Source organism: Dermacentor andersoni, chromosome 4 (genome assembly GCF_023375885.2).
Source record: "Dermacentor andersoni chromosome 4, qqDerAnde1_hic_scaffold, whole genome shotgun sequence".
NCBI classification, from domain to species: Eukaryota; Metazoa; Arthropoda; class Arachnida; order Ixodida; family Ixodidae; genus Dermacentor; species Dermacentor andersoni.
The window spans coordinates 173,843,579-173,865,738 of NC_092817.1; positions in this window are offsets into that span (position 1 = coordinate 173,843,579).

A 22,160-nucleotide genomic window follows, 5' to 3' on the forward strand; every position below is an offset into this window, starting at 1 on the left:
AGCAGAGGGCGGCAGAAAGTTAGGTGGGCGGATGAGATTAAGAAGTTTGCAGGGACAACATGGCCACAATTAGTACATGACCGGGGTAGTTGGAGAAGTATGGGAGAGGCCTTTGCCCTGCAGTGGGCATAACCAGGCTGATGATGATGATGATTTCCTCTAATGTGTATATTTTCTGACAGGAGGTCCCCTTTCAGCCACATGCTCTGGGCCCTCCTTCTGTATACTTGTGTCAGCATGTATGTCTCCTCCTTATTATAGAAATAAACTGAAACTAAAAAAAAAGTTGGCGTCTACTTGCCTTTCTTGTCGATTTACAGCCAACCAGACTGCGCGTGGCTCAAGTTTCTGGGAAACGTGCTCTTGAAGACGCAAAAGTGACCTATTTCTCTGCGTTGCCCGAGAGAGTGAAAATTTGGAGGACGCAGAGTGGAACGCAATACCGTTATCGCACCCCGTTCGCACCGCCTACTCAAACGCGCTACGCCAGCCAAACGTCGCGATCGGCACAGATAGCCGGGCCCCGACGCGCCATGAAGGCGGACGTGATCATGGGGCGAGTGGCGCGCCACGCGTCGGGGCAGCGCCGTACATTGCGAGGAGGGAGTCTTCTGTGCTTGCCGCAAGATGGCTCTGCGTGTGCGCAGAGCGCAGAAGAAATGTAGCGGAAACGTACTTCGCTACATGGTCATAATTACCGATATATACCGCAGTATAACTTTATATGGCACGTTTCTAAGGCAACACCGCATTCACTAGAGGCGATTTTGTCCCGTTTTGATGGAGCGAACTCGTGGCTGAGTTCCTTCCTTTCAAAAGGACAGCCAGTAACACACCATATGATTTGTTTATGTTATTAGGACTTTATTCATTATGGAGAAGTCGAATGATCGACAGACATGCCGAGCCACCTCGCTCCGCAAGGTCTATCTTCCGAGAAGAGACTGCTCAAGTCCGTATTGTGGTGGCTACATATGATCCCGTCCCTGATTGGATTTCACGTCTGGACGCTTGTGTTTGTTTGCCAGAATTTTGAACTGTCATTGGACTGTATACTATCTGTGAATTTGTTTTTTATCTGTTCATATGTAATGTAACTGCATTGGTTTGACAGTACCGATAATTCCATGCAACAAAGAAAGTAAAAGAACTCGTGGCTGAGTGGTAGCGTCTCCGTTTCACACTCCGGAGACCCTGGTTCGATTCCCACCAGCCCATCTTGCAAGATAGTTTTTTATTTATGAAGTGCCTTCTGGTATTTATCGCTCACGGCCAACGCCGCCGACGCCGACGACACTGGCTTTTCTGCGACACGAGCTCCTTAACGCTTTCGCGTTAAACGTAAGCGGAAGGGACCGTGAGCGACGCTAAGCTAGAAAATAAATTATGGCGTCTCGTGCGCCAAAACCACGATCTGTTAATGAGGCACGCCGTAGTGGGGGACTGCGGAGTAATTTTGGTCACCCGGGGTTCTTTAACGTGCACCTAAATCTAAATACGCAGGCGTTCTTGCATTTCGCCCCCATAGAAATGCGGTTGGCGTGGCCGGGATTTCATCCCGCGACCTTGTGCTTAGCAGCGCAACACCAAAGCAACTAAGCAACCACGGTGGATGCTAAGTTAGTCTAATAACAGCATTCAGAACAGTCGTCACGAAAAAAAGTAGGAAGAAAAGCGCGCTTTTTCATCATTGCTCGCAGGTTTTATATGTGCCGGTCGCCTTCTGGTGGTCCCGCTTCTGCTGAGCCTCCAACGTCTTTTTCCGCTCCAGGTCTCGCAGCAAGCAAAGCAGTTCATGATTTCTTTCACGCCCAACCGACGCACACAGGGAACGTAGCAGGAAGCCATTTTCTTGTACTTGAAATACCACGTTCCACCAAGTAAGTCTCTCTTTGAGGCGTTCACGTGACAGAGAGAGACAGACAGACATACTGCTGCACACTGAATTAGGTTGGGCTTGCACTGCAAGTCCAGCAGTGAAGCTGCAGGCCTCCGCATTCGTCAAATCGCCTCATCTGCCAAGAGACGGCGAGAATAAATATCGGGCAGGGCAATTAAAAAATAAACGAAAAATCAGGTATAGGTAAAGCAAGGACAATACTTGAAGAATTGTGTGTTACCTTTTAGGAAGCGCCCGACTGTATTGTTGAGCGGGCACATGTATATGTGCCGCATTAGCTCAGTGGCAGGAACAATATGGTCAGCCGAGAATGGGGATTGCTTCAAACTCTTCTCGGGGTGGGCCTGTGGGAGAGGCAAAATTGGCTTCACTAAAGGCGTAGAAAAGTCTTACTAAAAATATACAAATTCTCAGCAGGGTCTCTTGTTCAAGTCACACAAGTTTCTGCAGGCACTTTCAAGCCCCTGATAAAGCATCTTGAATGACGAAAGCAACGTCTCGTACATCAGGTTGAAATCAACACTCATAACAAGGAGCAGACATTTCTCTCAGCGTGACAAAAAGGAGATGCATGAAAACATACTACGGTAGTATGCAAGAGATCTATATACCGATGTAGGTGCCAAAACCACTTTCTGATTTTGAGGCACGCCATAGTGGAGGACTCCTGAAATTTCGACCACCTGGGGATCTTTAACGTGCACCTAAATCTAAGTACGCGGGTGTTTTCGCATTTCGCCCCCATCGAAATGCGGCCGCCATGGCCGGGATTCGATCCCGCGACATCGTGCTCAGCAGCCCAACACCATAGCCACTGTGCAACCACGACGGGTTGCGAGGTTTCTCTTCGTGAACTACGCTTGGCGAGGGCATGTTGGCTCAAGACAGTATGCGAGGTAACTGCTACTGCGGGCCAGAAACAGCACCCTGACAGCTACGAGGCGCCTCACGATGATGGCATGAATAATATTGTCACCGATACTGCAGGAGTCTCGATGATGCACGAGTAAGAGAGGGCGAGTATTGATTTTTGGGGTCGAACCGAATATAGAGTACTTCTCGAATAACAAACAGCCGTTTCGCCCCATTATTAGAAAACGGTGTTCACAATGTTAAAAAGTGTCTGTCTTTGTATCATATTGCACGTCGTGATGTGTTATTTATTAAAATTTAGAAAAAGAAATTTCGAAATAGTCAGCGAAGGAAAATGAATGGGCGAAGAGACAAATTGTCACACGTTGGAGCAAAACCTACATCCTCCGAATTACGTGTGACGGGGCTTTACGTTGTTACATCATCATCATCATCATCATCATCATCATCATCATCATACTGGTTACGCCCACTGCAGGGCGAAGGCCTCTCCCATACTTCTCCAACTGCCCCGGTCATGTACTAATTGTGGCCATGTTGACCCTCCAAACTTCCTAATCTCATCTGCCCACCTAACTTTCTGTCGCCCCCTGCTACGCTTCCCTTACCTCGGAATCCAGTCCGTAACCCTTAATGACCATCGGTTATCTTCCCTCCTCACCGATGGTCATTAAGGGTTACGGACGTTGTTACGTTGTTACATAGCGAGGGCCTAGACACTGGCAACCTTCATGTCATGGGGTTCAAGCCTACGGGGGTTTATTGGCCCGTTTCCGGCTCCTAAGCTCCCAGTATACGTGACACCGGTGGTTAACAAAAACGTCCCACATCTTCTGGCATGGCGGTGAGCGGATCTTTCTTTAAGGGTGCATTGTCCTGGAAACGGAACCCGTGCCATGCAAATCCCGTCGAACCCTGTCGGTGCAAAAAAAACCCGAAAAAAAGTGGGTGTGGGCTGCTGCCATGGTAGCAATTTACTACGAGGCGTCCCAATACTCCTATTAGGTACACGCTCCTTCGGGTTGGCGAGGAGGACCGCTTTCTAAATATTGAGATCCCATAATGACCGAGAATCTCGCAGGGAACGCGCTTGTGTACCTGCTCTACCCGTATACGTACCCAGTGGTTGCACTCGTGTGCCCCTTACAGTCGCGGCGCATGCTCTACCAGAATGCCATCTGCGCTTGAACAAGGGACGCCCAGAGACCACGCCTGTAAATCGGTATAGGAATCCCTATTGAGATGCGAGCTCCATCAAGTAGCCGCACACCAGGCCGGGGGACATCTCTGCCCATCACAAAAACCCCTGGGATTTGAGGTGACATTGGGATTCGAACCCAGATAAGTAACTCCCGCATACGAGGCGGATGCTCTACTATTTCACTGCCGCTGCGGTCCCAGGGTTAAGAGGAAGCTTAAGCTCGGGGCCAACTTCGCTTTTCCTATACATATACGTATGTAAAACGCAGAAATGCTTTTATGAGACACTCACTGGGTCGAGTTGACTGAAGTTTGCTGCATTTGAGAGAAGTGTATATATTCTAGTGACTCTATAGTAAATGAAATTTCAATGTAAGGCCGGGAATTTCGCACAGAAATTGCCGAAAATTGGTGAATAAAAAAAATTGAAGCACGACGTTTACAAATCCGTAACTATTCACTAAAAATCAGATATAACAGTTCTATAAACTGCAACTGTTGGAGCATCTTAAGAGGACTATTTTGATATATACATATACAGCTTAAGTAAATTAATTACAATGTTTGTAGTGGTTTTGCAAAAAGTTCTGCTTAGAAATTAGGGATACACTTCAGAGGTGTGCACAAAGCATCAACTTTGTTCTCGTATCATAATCAATCATCTATTATATAATCGATCTTCATCTACTGTTAAGTGCGGCTTACAGAATATTGTGATACCGTTCTTTTACTGCTGAGTTATGTGGTTGTAACCTTGATAGTTTTGTTTTTCTATTGTGATATTGAACTATATTTGTATAAAATTTACGGCTTAAACAACAAACTTTGTGACGATCACTTGATTTTACCGTTTTCTTTTTAATGCAACAAAGCTCAACAAATTTGGCGCAGTGGTTGCAGAGAAAAACATATCTATCCGTTCCCATGTATTTTGATAACATCTCCCGAACTAAAGCTTTCTCTTAGCATCGCACTCATACGCATACACCCAAAAGAGGCAGTAAGACAGCCTCCGTGGTAGTTGAATTGGTAAAGTAGAGCACGCATTATGCAGAAGATCTAGGTTCGGATTCCACCTCCAGAAAATTAGAATTTCGTCCACTGTAGTTTCTATTTCCCCTTGTAACATTCTACAGTGAAATTAAATGTAACTGTTAATTTCTCACGTGCTTTCTCTGGCTTCACCATTTCCTGTATATGGGTAAAAGCGGTAAGCATATGACAGGGAAATATGTGGATGTGGCATCGGTTATTTTTCGAGTGCACACAGTTGTGCAGGTAGCTGATATAGGGCTGAAGGCTATGATTGCGTGTTCTTTATGACCAGGAATGTAAACCCTTAAAGATAATAAAATACTACAGCCGAATAAAATAATTCAATGAGAAATATTAAAGATTGTTTTAATATTCAAGGTGTGCACGTTTTAAGAAAAAAAAATATATAACAGACGGTTCTGAGGAGACGCTGCGAAAGGCTGTGTAATCAATAGTTTCAGCTAAAATTATCTGGGTCGCATGCGAAAATATTCGTGAAGTTCGTGTAACGGTGCCCGCAATTATGAACGGCGTTAGGCACCAACCAGTTCAGCGCATTCAGTGGCGGTGTTACTGGCAAATCCTAATGATCACTGGATCGGAAAAATTAGCCGCCAACTGACAATTCCATCTTCAGAAAGCAGTATTGCCCCAAACTGGCCTCAAACAAGAGAAAATCGTAAAATGTTTGTTACGATAATCGTCAGTGCGCTGTAAAAATTAGGTATTTAAAAAAAAAACCCGTCAAGCTTGCAAGATAAGATACACGATAGTTTCTTTCATTTATTTTGTTTATTGGTTTATTTATTTGAATACCTTCAGGGCCCATATGGCATTACAGAAGGGAGTGGTAAGAATAAATAGAAAAAAAAAACAAGGCAAATAATACGTAACACATTAAAGCGCATTATTAAAGTCATTGGGTTCCGTAATAGATACAATGGAGGTGGGCAAGCAGTTCCAATCCTTACAAGTTTGAGGAAAGAAAGAATGAAAGCGTTGGTTAGTGTGACAACGAGGAACAAACACTTTATAACGATGGTCAATACGAGATCATATGAATAAAGGGTGGGAAAGTAATTCCTGCTTAAGATGACGAGGGTTATGGTAATACATCTTATGCGACAAAGAGGAAAGGGACGGATGCCGTAACGCTGTTTTCGTAGATGAAACCCTGGAAAGACGGAAGTAGTTGGAAAAAATGAAGCGTGCGCTACGATTCTGCACAACTTTAAGCTGATTAACAAGACTTTCAGTAAATGGATCCCACACAGCTGATGCATATTCTAGTTTTGAACGAGCAAAAGTTTTATAAAGAAGGAGTTTAAGAGAAGAAGGGGCCATTGAAAAATTACGGCGCAGGTACCCAAGCATGCAGTTAGCATTACTGACAATATAATTAAAGCGTGGTTGCCAGGACAGGTTAGAAGTGATGTGGACCCCTAAGTATTTGTAAGTAGTCCCTTCTTCGAGAGGGGAACCATGTATCGCTTACAAAATTATTTATAGAAAGTCTATAGACAGTATATAGGCTTCTATAGACTGTCTATAGACTTTCTATAAACACTTTTGTAAGAGTTGTTATGCTTACAAGGGTTAGTGGAAAGCTTAGAAGAAATTTTCATAAGTTTGCAGTTCGCCGCGTTGAGTTTCATTTTCCATGTGTTACACCAATCAGAAATATTGTCGAGGTGAGTCTGTAGTAGTGATGTGCCATTATCAGAGAAAATCACGCGTTGTACAACACAGTCATCTGCAAAAAGCCTAACAGAGGAGTTAATACGATCAGGTAAATCATTTACGTAAATTAGAAAACGAAGGGGCCAAAGGACTGAACGTTGGGGCACTCCTGAAAGGACAGGACAGAGAGAAGAATCGTAGCCATTAGCAGTTACAGATTGCTGTTGGTTTAACGAAAAGTTTTTTATTCAAGCAAGAATTTTAGGGTCAAGATTTAGTTTACTGAGCTTAAGATAAAGTAGTTCATGGCAGACAAGGTCAAAAGCTTTAGAGAAATCTAAGAATACACAATCAATATAAAATTCGAAGTCTAGAGCTAATAATAGTTCACTAGTAAATGAAATTATTTGCGTTTCGCAGGAGAATGTCTTCCTGAAACCATGCTGGATGTCAAAAAGAATTAGCTTCAAGAAAGTTAACCATGTAAGCGTAAATGACATCTTCAAAGATCTTACAAGGGACACTGGTCAATGATATTGGACTATAATTTAGCGCACAATGTGTGTCACCAGATTTACAAACAACGGCACCACTTTGCCCAGCTTCCAATTACAAGGCGACACAAACTGAATTTAAGCCCTGAGCGAAAAAGTTCACACAGAAAAATGGACGAGTAAGCAACGGTACTTTTCAAAACCTTTTCGTTTAAACCATCGACGCCGCATGATGACGAGACGTGTAACTTGTTAATAGGGCCAACGATACCATCCCAATCAATTACTACAGGAACCATTGTAGGAAAGTTCGCGTCACAAAATTCTGGCAGGCACTCAGCACGCGCATCTAAAAATGCTTTCGAAGATACTTCGTTGAATATGTAACAACATTGCGAACGAGAAACGTTCACGCCACTGTCGTCAGTTATTGACAATAGGTTTTCACGTGCACCCTTAACAACACTCCAGAACTTTTTGGGGTCGTCTTTTAACAAAGCGGGTAAAGTTGTGCCAAAGAAAGTCTGTTTGGCGACTTTAACCGCGCATTTTATATTTGCGGTCGATCCGTTGATATGCGGTCCAGTCATCGTGACCATTCCTGAACTTTATTTTTCGGAAGAAGCGTTTTTTTTTTTTTCTGATTCTGAAGGCGCTTTAAGGACACATTAAACTAAGGTGACCTTCGCTTGTGAGTACGGCCCGCAGATGTACATATTTGCTTGTTAGACAGTTAACTTTCTTTTTAAACATTGACCAGTTTTCTTCGACAGTGCGCTCATAAAAGCTGGGCATGCAGCCTTCCAAGTAGGCTGCCAAGAAGGCTGCTAGCTCACTATTATTAACTGAAAAATCAGCCTTTTTATAATCCCTGACGGATTTCGGTTCACTGGTGGGGTTTTCAGAGTTGCCTTAATTGAAAAGTTAATAATGCCGTGGTCGCTCAGTCCCGGAAAAAAAAAGAAAAAAGGGAATGCAGGAAATCAAGAGCCATTGCTAGAATAAGATCAAGTACACTAGCACTGGACGAAGTAGTTCTCGTTGGAGTAGTGACTAATTGAGTGAAGTTGAAATCACAGCATAACTTCACGAAGGAGGCACTTTCACTTGAGGGCTCGTTCAGAACAGTAAAAGGACAGGATCAATCTATGTTAGGGAAATTAAGGTCACCTAAAATAAATATGGCTGCGTGAGGGAACGTAATGATAATAAGATTCACAACTTCATGTAAATCAGAAGAAAAATTATGCCCAGCAAACGCAAAAAATTATATCGCAGTGGGTAATGCGCACGCATGCGCAAACAATTTTAAAGGTGACTCAGCGAGAACATGATAAGAGACAATGTGATGGGAAACAGCTATCGGAACTCCTCCTCCTGATCTAGAGCCACGATGAAAGCGGTAAAACTTGGACCCCTTTTTACACTCAAATATTTCGCTATCACGCCCTTTGGACGACAACAATGTCTCCGTAAGTACGACGACGTCAGTACTACACGTGCCAATTAGATGAGAAAGGTCATCACGCTTGTTAACAACACTGCGATCATTGGAAAAAAAAAAAGAAAATTAATATCACTAGATTAACTATTTGGCCTATATAGATGATAGCTACGACAAACGAGTGTTACTTGAAGCAGGTGTGTACACGTCACGGATCTGCGCATCAGGGGAACCACCGTTCGAAGATATGTCACACACGCTATCCGTTGATGCGACGTAGGACTTGTTCTTCGAAAACAACCTAATGTGACGAATTGAATATGGTTCTCCGGTTTTTTTTTTTTGCAAATTCCAGCAGCCGTTTGCGGGATGTGAGTGTAGCAAGGCACAAACCCTCATTAATACTAATACCGGTTTGTTTAAATTTCTTGCGTGCTGAAGAAATGGCCTCTTTGACCTTAGCGCTTAAAAACTTCACAATAATTATTCCCAATCCACAACGTGTACGCAACACTGTCATGGTATGATGCACGATAGTGTGTTTGAACATATGCACGCAACGCTGGCATGCTTTTGTAATCAAGGAGCAAGCAGTTACTGCCCAGCTGCTGCAGGCTGGCACCCACCGTTCGGCACTTGGCTACGTGTATCTGGAAGCGGCTCCTCTTTATCATGTGATCAGGGTTGTAGGGACAGGTCAGCAGTGCTTCGTCCCGAGCCTTGTTGCTTGCCATAGTCCTCAACTAAACGAAGAAATGTCTGAATAGTAAATACTTAAATTTCTGATTTATCGACTGATTAGAATCCCGAATAAACACAAATGCTATAGTAGACAGTCTAGGGAGGAATGTGGTTTAATTTCGACTACCTTCTTTTTTTACCGTGCATAAAATGCTTGTCACATGAAAATCTTCCCGGTTTGTTCAAGTTGCAATGCAGCCGTGGCAGTCTGAAATCAAACATGCGAACATATCGTTCATCAAACATGTTGGTAGCACATAGCAGAAATGGTTTCCAGCAGAGCGTACTGACACGGAAAGAAAGGGCCAGCGTGCCATCTTCTCTTTCTGTTCGTGTCAGTACTTTCTGCTTGCAACTATTTGTGTCAATAATGTCACGTGGTGGTGACGTTGAAGAACACAGTAGCAAATACTGTGAAAGACAAAACTAACTTTTATTGGGCGAACCTGTGCCCACAAAAACAGGCTACACTTATAGCACAACGATAGCGGCGAACACGGTCGGCGATCGTCGAAAATCTGATCAGTGGGCCAAGCGCGTCGGCTTTTATACAGCAGTCGTCGAATGTTCCAGACTAATCGTTGGGACCCGCGTGCCTTCCACAAAGTTCTACACTATTCGCGTCACGCGATGAAATCTGATAATACAAGGTTCGGCGACAACAGACAGCCGGATAGAAGCATCGATAACTTTCCAGAAACTTCGGATGCATGCAGGCGCGTCCCACGCTGTGCGATAACATTTGTTAGGCGGCGAAACGTGGTAGCCCGATAAAGATAAGTACACGTGTCAATAAGATAATCTGAAGAGAAAAAAGGGGAAGTAGAATGCAGTAATAATGAAACATAGAGCACTTTGGGGACACGATAGAGTTGTGCGTGCAATCTGGAAAGGAGTCATGGTGCCAGCGCTAACCTTCGCAAGTGCCGCTCTGTGCCTAAAATGGGATATATGGTCGGGGTTAGAAGTTAACCAAAAATCGGTGGGCCGGTTGGCTTTGGGAGCTCACGGCAAAACCGCAAATTAGGCAGTGCAAGGGGACATGGGTTGCGCCTCGTTTGAAGTAAGAGAAGCGCAGCGCAAAATTAGTTTTGAAGAAGGACTCAGCAACATGGATCGAAATAAATGGGCAGCTAAATTTCACAAGTATCTGTACCAAAAAGCGTAGACACAGAATGCAGGAATAAGTCAAGAAAGTTGACAACCGAGTACAGGGTAGTTGAAAGTTTAGATACACAACCAAGAGTAATCAGAAAGAAAGTGAGAGAAATAGAGACTGCGAATTGAAGGGGAACGAAAAAGATCACGGAGATTTACAAGAATGAGTATCAACCGGTCAGCAGTCGAAATAAAAAATATACGTTTAGAGAACTGGTGGAAAAAGGCTGAGAACAGACGGATACGTCGGGTCCATTACTGGCGTAGGCAGCGGTACAAGGTAGATAGCGAAAATTAAAGAGACGTATACAAGAATGCTAGGAGGAAAAGCATTGATGCCATACATGAGTAACTCGAGCCGGCTAGGTGACGACTTGTCCCCACCCCGTTTCAAAGGGGATGCCAATAAATCATCATGGTCATCATAATCATCATCACTGAACAATCTGACGCGCCAGATGGCCGGCCTGCGCGATCACGCAAGTCATTCAGCAGGAAAGGCACCTCTCCCACATTTAATTAGCATGTTTGTAGAGCGAACATGCAGCGGGAGTTCTCGTCAAAATATTTTATGTGCGATGAGTTTGTGATTAAATATACGCGGCACCGTTTTATAACTGATGTCGCCCCCCTCCCCCCTATAAGCCTTCCTTAGTTAGTTAGCTAGTTGGATAAGTCAGTTGTATTTGGTTAGCTGGTTCAGTGTGTTATTTATTAGTTGATTAGTTAATAAGTTAATTATATTTGCTTAGTTATTAAAGTTAGATAGCTTGCTAGTGAATAATTGTGTTACTTTAGTTAGATAACGTAGTTAATCAGTCGGTTAGCTATGTTAGTTTGATTAGTTAGATTTCTTAGTTACCTTATTTGTTAGTTGGTGTATTACTTGGTTATTGTGTAAATAATTTATTGGTTGAGTTGGTTTTGTTACAGTTTTTTACGTTAATTATTGAGTTTAGTTGGCTAATGTGGTTCTTAGATTAGTTAGTTATTAGTTCGAAATGCAATTGAGTAATTACCTATTTCATTGGTTAGTTAATCAGTTGGCTGGCTTTGTTAGTTCAATAACTTCTTTAGTAATAATTAGTAATAATTTCGTTATATTTTAGTAATTTAGCAATAATTTAGTAATAGATAGATAGATAGATAGATAGATAGATAGATAGATAGCATGTTCATGTAATCTTGAATATCTTTTGAATATGTTTAGTAATTGTGTAATTAATTTAGTAATTAGTTTAGTAATCAGCTGATTAGCTTTGTTTGAAACACAGGTATCTTTACACGCAATTACACAAGAGTGTGACGTAAACTTGCTCTGTAGCGGTTTCGAACGATGGAGTAGTCGAAGTGTAGAGTTTGAATTATGAATTAAGCACCTGTTGCGAACGCAGTTGAACCTGGAAATGAAACAAGGCGTTGTAGTTGTATCTAAACTGTTCGAGTTTGAGTTTCTGAACACTGCACAGAAACAGGGCGGCCATTTACAGGTTGTGTCGACAATATTCACGCGCCGATACAGGCAGTCGACGTTTGCGCAACAGCGAGCGCACGCACAGAACGCCTGGGGCGTCCGTTCGGCGTCTGCCTCTCTCCGCCTTCTACTAGTGTTCCTGTATATGTTACTCGAGTGATAAGATTGTCTCCCCAAGACTTATATTGGTTAGTATCTTTATTTGTTGCAATTAAAAACAGCCGGCATATTGATAGTGCAGTAGGCTTCCTATGAAGCAAGCGTGAAAGCATGGAGAGGCTTTCTTGGCGCAAGAGTGGGGCTCCACAGAGACCCTAAAGGGCTGCGAAAGATAGCGCCTCTTCCTCTTCACAATCACACACTCTCTCACACACTCCCGGAGGGAGCAGAGTTGCGCGTGACTTTTCCGGCGCCGCTCGCATTGCTATTCGCCGAACGCTATCACGTGCCGCAAAATGACGTCAAATGTGCAACTGCGCCGCTGCGAAGCCAACTTTACGCGCGCTACACCGACTCGTCTCCCTCATTGCCATCGACATTGCAATCAGCGCACCGTCGAGCGTGCGCTTCATTCATCGGCTGCGGGTCGCAGCTACGGTATTGGACGAGATTAAGTCAAGGACATTGGTGAAGTGATACGAAACACATCATATTGACACTTGTATTCCAGCATGACGGGGTGCAGCGCACCAAAGCGCACCAAACCGCACGGAAAGTGGCAAAGCTTTTTACGCGGTGCCGTGCGAACGGACATATGAGCGGTGGTGACTGGTACGGCTACTACGCGTGGGCCGAGATCGGCCGGCTCCGATAGGGACCAGGAAATTCGAGGTGCGTTCGCCTTGTTTACACTAAAGTAACATTTATCCCGTGTAACACCGCTCTTAACGCTGAGATGCGTACGCCTGGCATGAGAGGTAGGTCGCTTTTTGAACCATTTTTGGCGTATATATGTGCAGCGCGACGCAGACACGGGAAAAAAAACGTCCGTGTCGCACTTAGCATATACGCTAATAATGCTAACTTACCTCCTTGCCCAATCAGCTGTGTTGCTTGTACGATCGTTCTGACTATGCGGGTCTCCAATAGCGTGTTCGAAACAGCGTAAATACTAGCACGTACAATTTGCCCACTGCACGCTGGTTTTTCTCTCTTCTGTTCTCTATTTAATTTCTGTAGTCGTAATTTTCATGTACCGTTGATTGATGTCCTAGTGTTAATTTTTGCGTAGTAAGCGAAAACTTCGTGCGCTCCCGCTTATTAGACAGCTGTGATGGCTTCAGCATTTACCGCCCGGAATATCTTGCTCGTGAGATCGGCCTTAGTCGACATGAGGAATGTAAAATTCTGCCTGTATGTTTAGTAAGCGCTGTGTTGCAGTAAATTGACCGGAGTAGTACGAAGAGATCAAGAAAAACGTATGCTCATATTGCACTTTGCAATGTGTGAATAATTACTTTAGAAGTTTGCTATCTTGGTGTAATTAGAGCAGTAAAAATAAGCTGTTGTTGCTCTTGATAGCTTGTTGCCTTTGCAGTTGCTTTGAATTCTGCCTCCCAAGGGTCCAAAAACCAGCACTCTTGCCCTGCTGCCAGGAGCCATTGGTCGTCGATTCCCTTGTAAGAAATAAATTTGGAAACTCCTGCATCTTGGATCTTTTTCCCCTTGCAGATTTGCTGCTACGAAGCAGCTGTTTAGTCTGCGGTGTGAATGAATCGTAAAAATAAGCTATGCATAAACTATGCGCATGTGAACGTTTAAAATGCGTGTAGCCCTACGTGTCTGCACCGCATACATCGAAAAGGTGCAGCTTCTGTGAACGACGGTTAGTGAGGTTAGTGATAAATGACGCTCTGTTAACAGTCACTGGCATAACTGCAGTAACGATAGTTCTCTTGGCGACTATCATTATTCGTCTGGTTTCGGCAGCCAAAATGTGCTCACATAATTGTCCACCACACGTGTGCAGTTTTCTTTAAAGACCCTTTAAATCATTTCTTGCCTTCGGGCCTCCGCGGTAAAACTTCATATGCATGTGAAAAAACATTGCACCCGTTTTTGTTGCAAGGTAATGCGCGTTCGCACGCGAACTTTTGAGCTGTTTGAGCCACGGGCGTAGTCGGGATTTTATTTCGGGGATTGAAAGGGGTCCTGACCCCTATATGCATGTTAAATTATGGGCTTTTACATGCCAAAACCACTTTTTGGTTATGAGGCACGCCGTAGTGGAGGTCTCCGGAAATTTTGACCACCTGGGGTTCTTTAACGTGTCCCTAAATCGGAGCTCGTGCTCACATAAACACGTGTGTTTTCGCATTTAGTCCCCATCGACATGCGGCCACCGTGGCCGGGATTCGATCCCGTGACCTTGGGATCAGCAGCCCAACACCATAGCCGCCGAGCAACCACGGCGGGTCTATATGCACGCTCGTGCGTGTGTTTGTATATGTGCATGTATATATGTACATACAAACTAAAAAATTTCGAGGGGTTGGAACACTACTTCCCTCCGGCTACGCCAATGGTTCGAGAGCAGCCTGCATTAAAAAGTGTCCTCTTGCTTAGCACTTGCGAACAATGCTGCATGTAGCTCGCGACCAGCCGACAAAAAAGGAAATGAAAGACCGCGCTGCACTTGCCTCCTCCGCTCGCAAGGAGTGGCTTCGCTGCATAGCTGGAACATAATGCCGGGCCTATGCGCAACTCTGCTCCCCGCGGGAGCATCACATACACTACCTTCTACTTGCGCCAGCACCGTGCGTCCACTGCGGGCGCTGTATGAAGCTCTCCCAAGCGTTACGCGGAGGTTTCGTGACTAGATGAACACTATTGAAGGAGCGTGGTAGAAGTCAGCCAGGTTGTGCTCGTCTCCTTGCACCACTTGGAAGTCGGCTAACTTATGTCAAATTCCAATGACAGAGTAGCAGTGGCAGGCCGATCGACTCCACGAGCGAGCACGCCACTACGGCGTAGAGGGGCGCCTCTAAATTCGCAATTGGAACACAAGCCCTAAAGCCAGAGCAAGGGTATGGCTTAGTACGGCAAGGGGGCGCTCGGGCACACCACGCAACCGGACATGCAGCTACTCGGTGTCCCTCGCGTGCCGGAGGTGATTATCGTCGGCTGTCTGCGCCAGCACCAGACACAGAGGCAGCGCTGTCTTAAGTGTGTCTTCTTTTTTCCACGTCCTTATTCAGTCGTGCTTACACAATATATCATGGATTAAAACCAACTAGTCCGTCAGCGTGTCTTGACTAGATTAACCAGCATGGTTCACGCACGCACACGTAAACATGGACACAATTCGCTCGATGACACCAACAAACTGTCTGTGAAAACGCTTGAGTTAGGAATCGTTGGCAGCAGCCACGAGCCAATTGACCTCCACGCATCTGTCGCTTCGAAGCGAACGAAATGTCGAAAGCACAGAGCATACGAAGGTATACCGGCACTACGCGCACTCTGCAAACATCCAAGATCGCTTTGAAGATGAGGCCCGCGCGGGCGCGCGCTTTGGCCATGTCGCAGATCGCTCTCAGGACACACGAGTTCCGACAACGCGTCCCTACGGCGTCCGCCAATGGCGTGTACTACGGCGTCCGCGATTCGCGTGACCAACGCCAAAGTAGACGCCGCGGACGCTGTTGTCTCCACTGCGTACGGTGCGGCGGGTGAGGAGGACATCGAGGCACCCTAGCAGCCACCGGAGAAGAACGCCCTTTTTCCCTCGTCTGAACCCCCCCCCCCCCCCCCCCCCCCCACCGCCTTGCTCGCCACAGAAGCAGGCACGCATCCGGGCCGCATTCCTCGCTCGCGCACGCGAGGTTGAACCGCGTTCGCAGGCTCTCTCTCACCTGCCCTCATACGCTTTCCCTCATACGGAACCTCACAGCTACGCCGACGGAAGAAATGCGCCTGGAGTGTCCATATGATTGCTGTCCCAATAAAAGCTCAAACGAAATAGCATACTTTTACGAATTGTGACTTTCGCGTAGCGGCGTCTGCGAAGGCCAGGAGACGCTCTCGAAGTTAGCATGTAGAGAGACAATTGAAGCTACTATGTACTAGAAGCTTTGTGAAGCGCACTGTGCGTCCCCTTGTGCATTGCGCAAGCGACTCGAAGCTATCGCGCTGCGCGAGCAAGAGCGCGTGGCACAATATGGTGGCGTGTTATGTGTGACTGCGTGACATCCCGTGACTGCGTAAAAACAGGAAATGCGTTAGCCGGGAGTTGCGGTCCGTTTAGCACAGCGGTTTCGGCTGCTCCGGCGAGTGACCTCGCCTCCGCGAGTGCTCTCAATCTGCCATTGGAACACTGTCGCTCCGAAAAGGGCAGTAAATCCTGTTCCGCAAGTGCTCCGAACCTGCCATTGGAATTCGCTACGATAGCGAATAATAGCGAACCCTTATAGCAATAACATGGCACCGCAGTTGGATGGAAGGCATCTCGTAGGGCACGCACTGCAATATGGAAGGAACGCGGCGCGTGCCTGTGTGTCGTTATATTTTAATTTGCTTCGTGCAACCTTCCGTACCTGCCACGTCGTAGCCGCAACTAGAATTTCGGCAAATCGGCAGTTTGACGTCGCTAGAAAGCAGCACCACGGAAGGCTTGAAAAGGCAGCCCTCAAACGTGACTTAAAATTGACTTTGTCGATAAAACGAATTCGCGACGGCACTAGAGAAACCAAAGCCACCTTTCACTTTGTCTTCGTATGCTGCGGCCAGTGCAAAACGCGAGCTCCAAGGCCGAGCACAAGAAAGTTCGCAGCGTTCATGGTGTCGAGCTAAAGCACGTAACTGCCTCGCACCCACATGCTCACAGAACCGAGGAAATAGCAACAGGACCGGAAAGTGGATCGAGCAAATCACTTACGCCACCGAAAGTGAAGAGCCGGCACTTCGAAGAGTGATTGGCAAGGCGAAATCAGGAGCTGCTTCTGCTGCTGCCCAGCCGCGTGCTACTTGCCATTGACAGAAGAGAAGACGATGATGATTATGATGACGATCATGTTGATGATGAGGATCTCTTCAAGAATGGCACAAACCCACTGTGTGAAATAGGCCACGAACCAGCTGCCATTATGATAAAAAAATGCGAACGAACTTTTGAAAGAAAGCGGCCATAAAATAAGTAAAATGGTGTGTAAGAAAGCTATAGCCACGCATAAATAAGAGTAAATATAAAGAACTTCGAAATAAAACTAAGGCCGATGCCACGCACTGTATAAATCGATGTAAGCGAAGCTTTCTGAGCTGTTTGTATTGATGGACGATAATTGGTGGTGATGTTGACGGCGAATATTGAAGTTCTTCATTTTTTGCAATACCAGAGTGGTGAGTTGATTCTAAAATGTCATTTTCCACGTATCACTTGTATCTGTTTACCCATCATAGAAAACACACAGTGAGACGTGTTGGCTTGGGGCGTTGTTGTACGCCATTGTTGACAACCTCCGAGAAGGTTAGCACTGTCCCTTCCTCACACGGCGCATAGCATTGCGGCAGAAGCGTTAAACATTATTTGAATTACGGAGCTGTACGTGTCAAAAACATAATCCGATTATGGTGGGTGACTCCGGATCAATTTTCACCACCGGGGATTACTTAATTTGCACATAAATTGAAGTAGACGAGTGTTCTTGCATTTCGCCCCTTCGTCTGTCGTCTAGACGATGCGGTGATTTAATGCGGCTTGGAGTCTGCACGCCCCGTGTCGCTTGTCCACTTCACAAAGTTGCGTGGTGTTTATTTTTTCCAGAAACAGCGGAGACGTAGCACACCGTTCCTTAAAATGCAATTGATCTAGTGCCCAAGTGCCGCCCTGTCTAGTAGTAGCGTTTTCTTGCTTTATTACGTCGCCTTTACCCTACGGTGTAAGTGTGTTGCCACGAGAGAAGAGTGGCAAGGCTGTTATTTACTAGTTTCGTGACAGCGTTGGTTCTACCCTCGTCCTCTCTTTACCGTCTCTGTACCGTTCTATCTGCCTCCCCTCTTGACTGTTGTGCGTTAGTACAAAGGTAAGCGCTGCAGCTTCTGCAATGCATTTGTGGGGGGCTCACGGATAATTACAGTCGAGAGGGTATTGTGGCGACAAACAGGGAGCTCCAGAGGGCATTGTCCAAACGAGTTTCTCGCGTCAACTGTCCTCTCTGCCGCGCTCTTGCCATGCATATACACGCTGCGAACCCCTCCCCGACGCGTCAACTACTACAACAACAATAACAGCAGCAGCGGAAAAGTCGAAGGAGGAGGCAAAGAAAGCTTCGCCTTAAAAATTATGTTGTGGGAAAACGCGACGTTAACTGCATCCCAAATATTTATTGAATCACTGTCCGGATGGAACCGACAATCAGCTGGCGCGCTGTTGGCGCTGCTGCCGAGCTGCCCGGATTGTTCGCTCGTGGGCCACCTTCGAGAGCGGAAAGCATGCGGAGGCCAAAGAGGTTGTAAAGCCTCCATGAACTGCGCGGAGGTACAATTGCGTCTTAGTCGATCTGGCACTCAACGCTCATAATAGGTCGCTTCCCCCCCCCACCCCCTCTAGCGTGGGAGCCGCAGTAGGGCGCCTGCTTACCCGTGCGACATACACGTGCGGCTTGTACAGAATTGATTAAAGTAGCCTGCCGATGTATGTACATAATATTCCTACCAGGTGACTGGCCTCCTACACTTCACACACATATACGCTTTTCGACTTTGACAAGTCTATAGACGCTGACGCGCACAAAAGGACAGCAGATTTGTGCGATCCTGCTAATCAACTTAATTTCCCACGAAACTGTTTTACAACGAAGCTGTTAAGGGCTAGTTCCCGCAGGATCGTGTCCGTGTGCAGGCACAAAACTCCCCGTACGTGGGCCTATCTCGAAGACAGTGCAACGCCTGGCTGAACCGTGGTGGAGGTGCAGTTCGCCATTAAGGGGCCCACATGCACAGCTTCTCTGGTCATCCTTCTTTACAGAGTGGAAGGGCAGCGTGTTGTTTGTCGAGCAGTTGGTATAACAATTTCAGTTGCTTGCAATTAAATAACATACTTCGAAACGTTGCCCGTATTTGAATGGTTCGTTTGAAACCTACCCCGCTATACCGCTTTTGAGTACTTATTGAGGAAATTTTACCAAGGAAGTAATTTATCCTCACATATTTCACTTCGCCAGGACATTGGTCATATGTACGTCCGCTCTTTTTTCTGCTAGTTTGATCCCGCTTGCCTTTATAGTCTCCCAAGGAAGTAGCGTTCCCTCAATTTTTACGTGTTTTACAATACATGTAGTTGCTTTTTACCCTTTCTCTTCGGTTAACTATGCGGTACACGATGTTTGTATTTTCTTGAAGTAGGAAGCATGTTGTCACTTAGGATAAATATTTAATATGTGCAAGCTAATTACAGCCTTTGTAGAAAGCTACTTATGTCAACGGCCCAAAGTGTCATACTGCCGTTATTCGCAGTGCTTTACAGACTTCCAAAAAGAACTGCACACTGTGCCAATTTCAGTTTAGGTTAAAATAGGAACAATTTTAAGTTTAATGTGTAATGAAACTTCCACGAAGTTGGCTTAAATAGAAGCGTTGGAAATAATTACTGAACCCTCGTTCCTTACTTTACTTTCATGTGTCATACGAGGTTTGTAGTTTGTTTCCCGGTGTTCTGGGTGAACTAGACAATGCACCAAAACTAAGAGACGGGTTATGGATAATGTGCGTCAAAATTTGATAACGTCTGTGCTATTAGCGGGTTTTGCAATTAATTACGCTTGCAAATGCTCCGGAGAGTTGGGTGTGTGTTACGAGTGGTGCAAAATTTTCTCCACTCTCCTGGCATGACTACAAATGGCACCAAGAATAAGCTCAGCCAACTTGGGAGCAACTCTAGCAAAAACTAGCATGGGAAGTTAAACACTCCTTTAATAAATACAACTTCTGTGAAAAGAAAAATCCTTTAGGAAGTGCTAAAAATGCCCCCTCCCCCCTGACGCTTTTTGCTAGGTTTCTCAGTGCCCTGAAATACCTCTGCATTACTCATGGCTCATATTCAGTAGAAATTCGTGGCATAGCAAGTGCAATATGTAAAAAAAATTTAACATTCCTGGTATAATTATGAACATACTTATATGTAATTACATGGAATTACATGGAATTAGATGGAATCACTGAACCCTCGTTTTTGCGGTTATTTTCATGCGGGATAGAGGGTTCGCCTGATACCCTCGGTGAGATAAGTAAGGCCCCTTCTTTGTGTTTGGTGACAGTAAGGGCCAGGTTATGGGTGATGTATACGCAAATATGAAGCTACGTGGAATGTAGTTCTGGCCTTGACAGTAAATTACTAATTCAAGAGGTCTGGAGCGTTCTCAGTTTGTTCTACGAAGGGCGCACAATTTAGCGCTTTGCGGTGGCAGTACTACAAACACCACCATGACAAAATATGGCGAAAATGTGCAGAACGCTATGACAAATCTCTGAGCGAAAGTAAATGCGCGCGTGGAGAATGCAGCTTTTCCGAATATTGTGCACGCTGTATCAGAGAGGGAGAGGCGATGAGATACGTTTGCGAAATGTCTCGTGTGTGTTGCAGAAGGTGTATGAGCACTGGGGTACAGAAATGAACGTAGACGAATGTGCAAGGTAAATTTATTCACGCATTGGAAAGCTGACATGCCTCTCGTGTGCTACACTTTGTGGGAGTCTTACGTTCTACTTTTACAATCGTGATCGCTCATTCTGTCTCGCAGTCCGAGTCTCTTTACGCCATTTATGTGTCGAACGCCGGGGGCCATAGCCGAGCAAGCGCGACCTACCTAGAATAAACTGCACACTTGTGGCACTTCTAACTCCCGATGGGGACGAGTTTGTGTTTGGTAAGCTTCACTTGCTATGCTACGGTGAGCTCTCTAAAACGCGACCGCTCCCGCTCGGGTGGACAAACGTACTGCCGAGCCGTGCGTCCCTGAACATTGAGTGAGAGGCTAAATTAAGCTCCGATTGCGTCGTGCGCGGTGCAACAATCGCGCCATCTGCGGACCCGACACATGGATGATCGAGCAATGAGATTTTTTCCTCTACACAAGGATACCAAAGTAAGATACGTGGGTTGTAGAGTTGCAGAGATATCATCGATAATAGTGTAACTTGTTTTCGTTACATGCGATTTCGTCAAGCGAACCCCGATGCCCCAGTTTAAAGACGTTCTACACCACAAGAAAGCAAAGTACAAGAGAAATAGAGCACAAAAGCGCATTCGCGTCACGAAGAAACGGAACCAAAAGGTCACATGTGTGTTGGCAAAAAAGTGTATTTTAGCTTTGCTAGGAATTCACCATGATTTAGTTTGGAATGCCACCCTAGCGACGTTTGACGTCTTTGAAGGACCGTAAGTGTAAGGTAAATTGTTTTGGTAATGAAGCTTCGAAAGTTGAACGTAGCCACCCTAGAACGTGAGTTGTCTATATGTCGTCTATTGTATCGGCTGAAAATTAAAATGTGTTTAACATGCGGTTTGAGCAAGCGATGCCCAGCCTCTTCTTTCTCTACTCCCTTTCTATCGTTCTCCCTACCTACCTCCTCCCTTGACTGTCGTTGCTGTTGCGCGTGAGCACGGGGTCACGGCTAATTAGGGCGTCGCTTTCTTGAGTCTCTCAGGGCGTGTCAGAGGTCACTGTGGCCCCGCTCTACCGAAATGTCGTTGACGTCTCCTATCTCGTACCATGCACCCCTGCCGAGAGCTCTCAACCAGTCCCCAACGCGACGTGCAAGGCCGCAGCAGCAGCAGCAGCAGTGGGACAGTTGAAGGAAGCGGCAAAGAAAGCTTTGCTTCAAAAATAGTGGACATATGACAACGAATGGGACTACGAGGTTTCAATTATTGTAACTTCATAGCGTTCCGATACTTATCAAATGATACTTAAGTGACATATTATATTTATTGGGAGTGTGCCCCCCCCCCCCTTCATGTCTAGAAATGAAGGTCAACAAGTTGTAATCTTATTTGCCATGGAATTATGTTTGGGCTTTGCGGGGTTAAACATACCATGCAGACGCTCACAGGCTTACTTTGTGAGAATGCCTCACAGATGTCCTTGTGGTCCGTACATTTCGATCATATCAGTGCAGGCATACTGCTACTATAGGCAAGGACGCTTAAACATCGACGCTTAATAT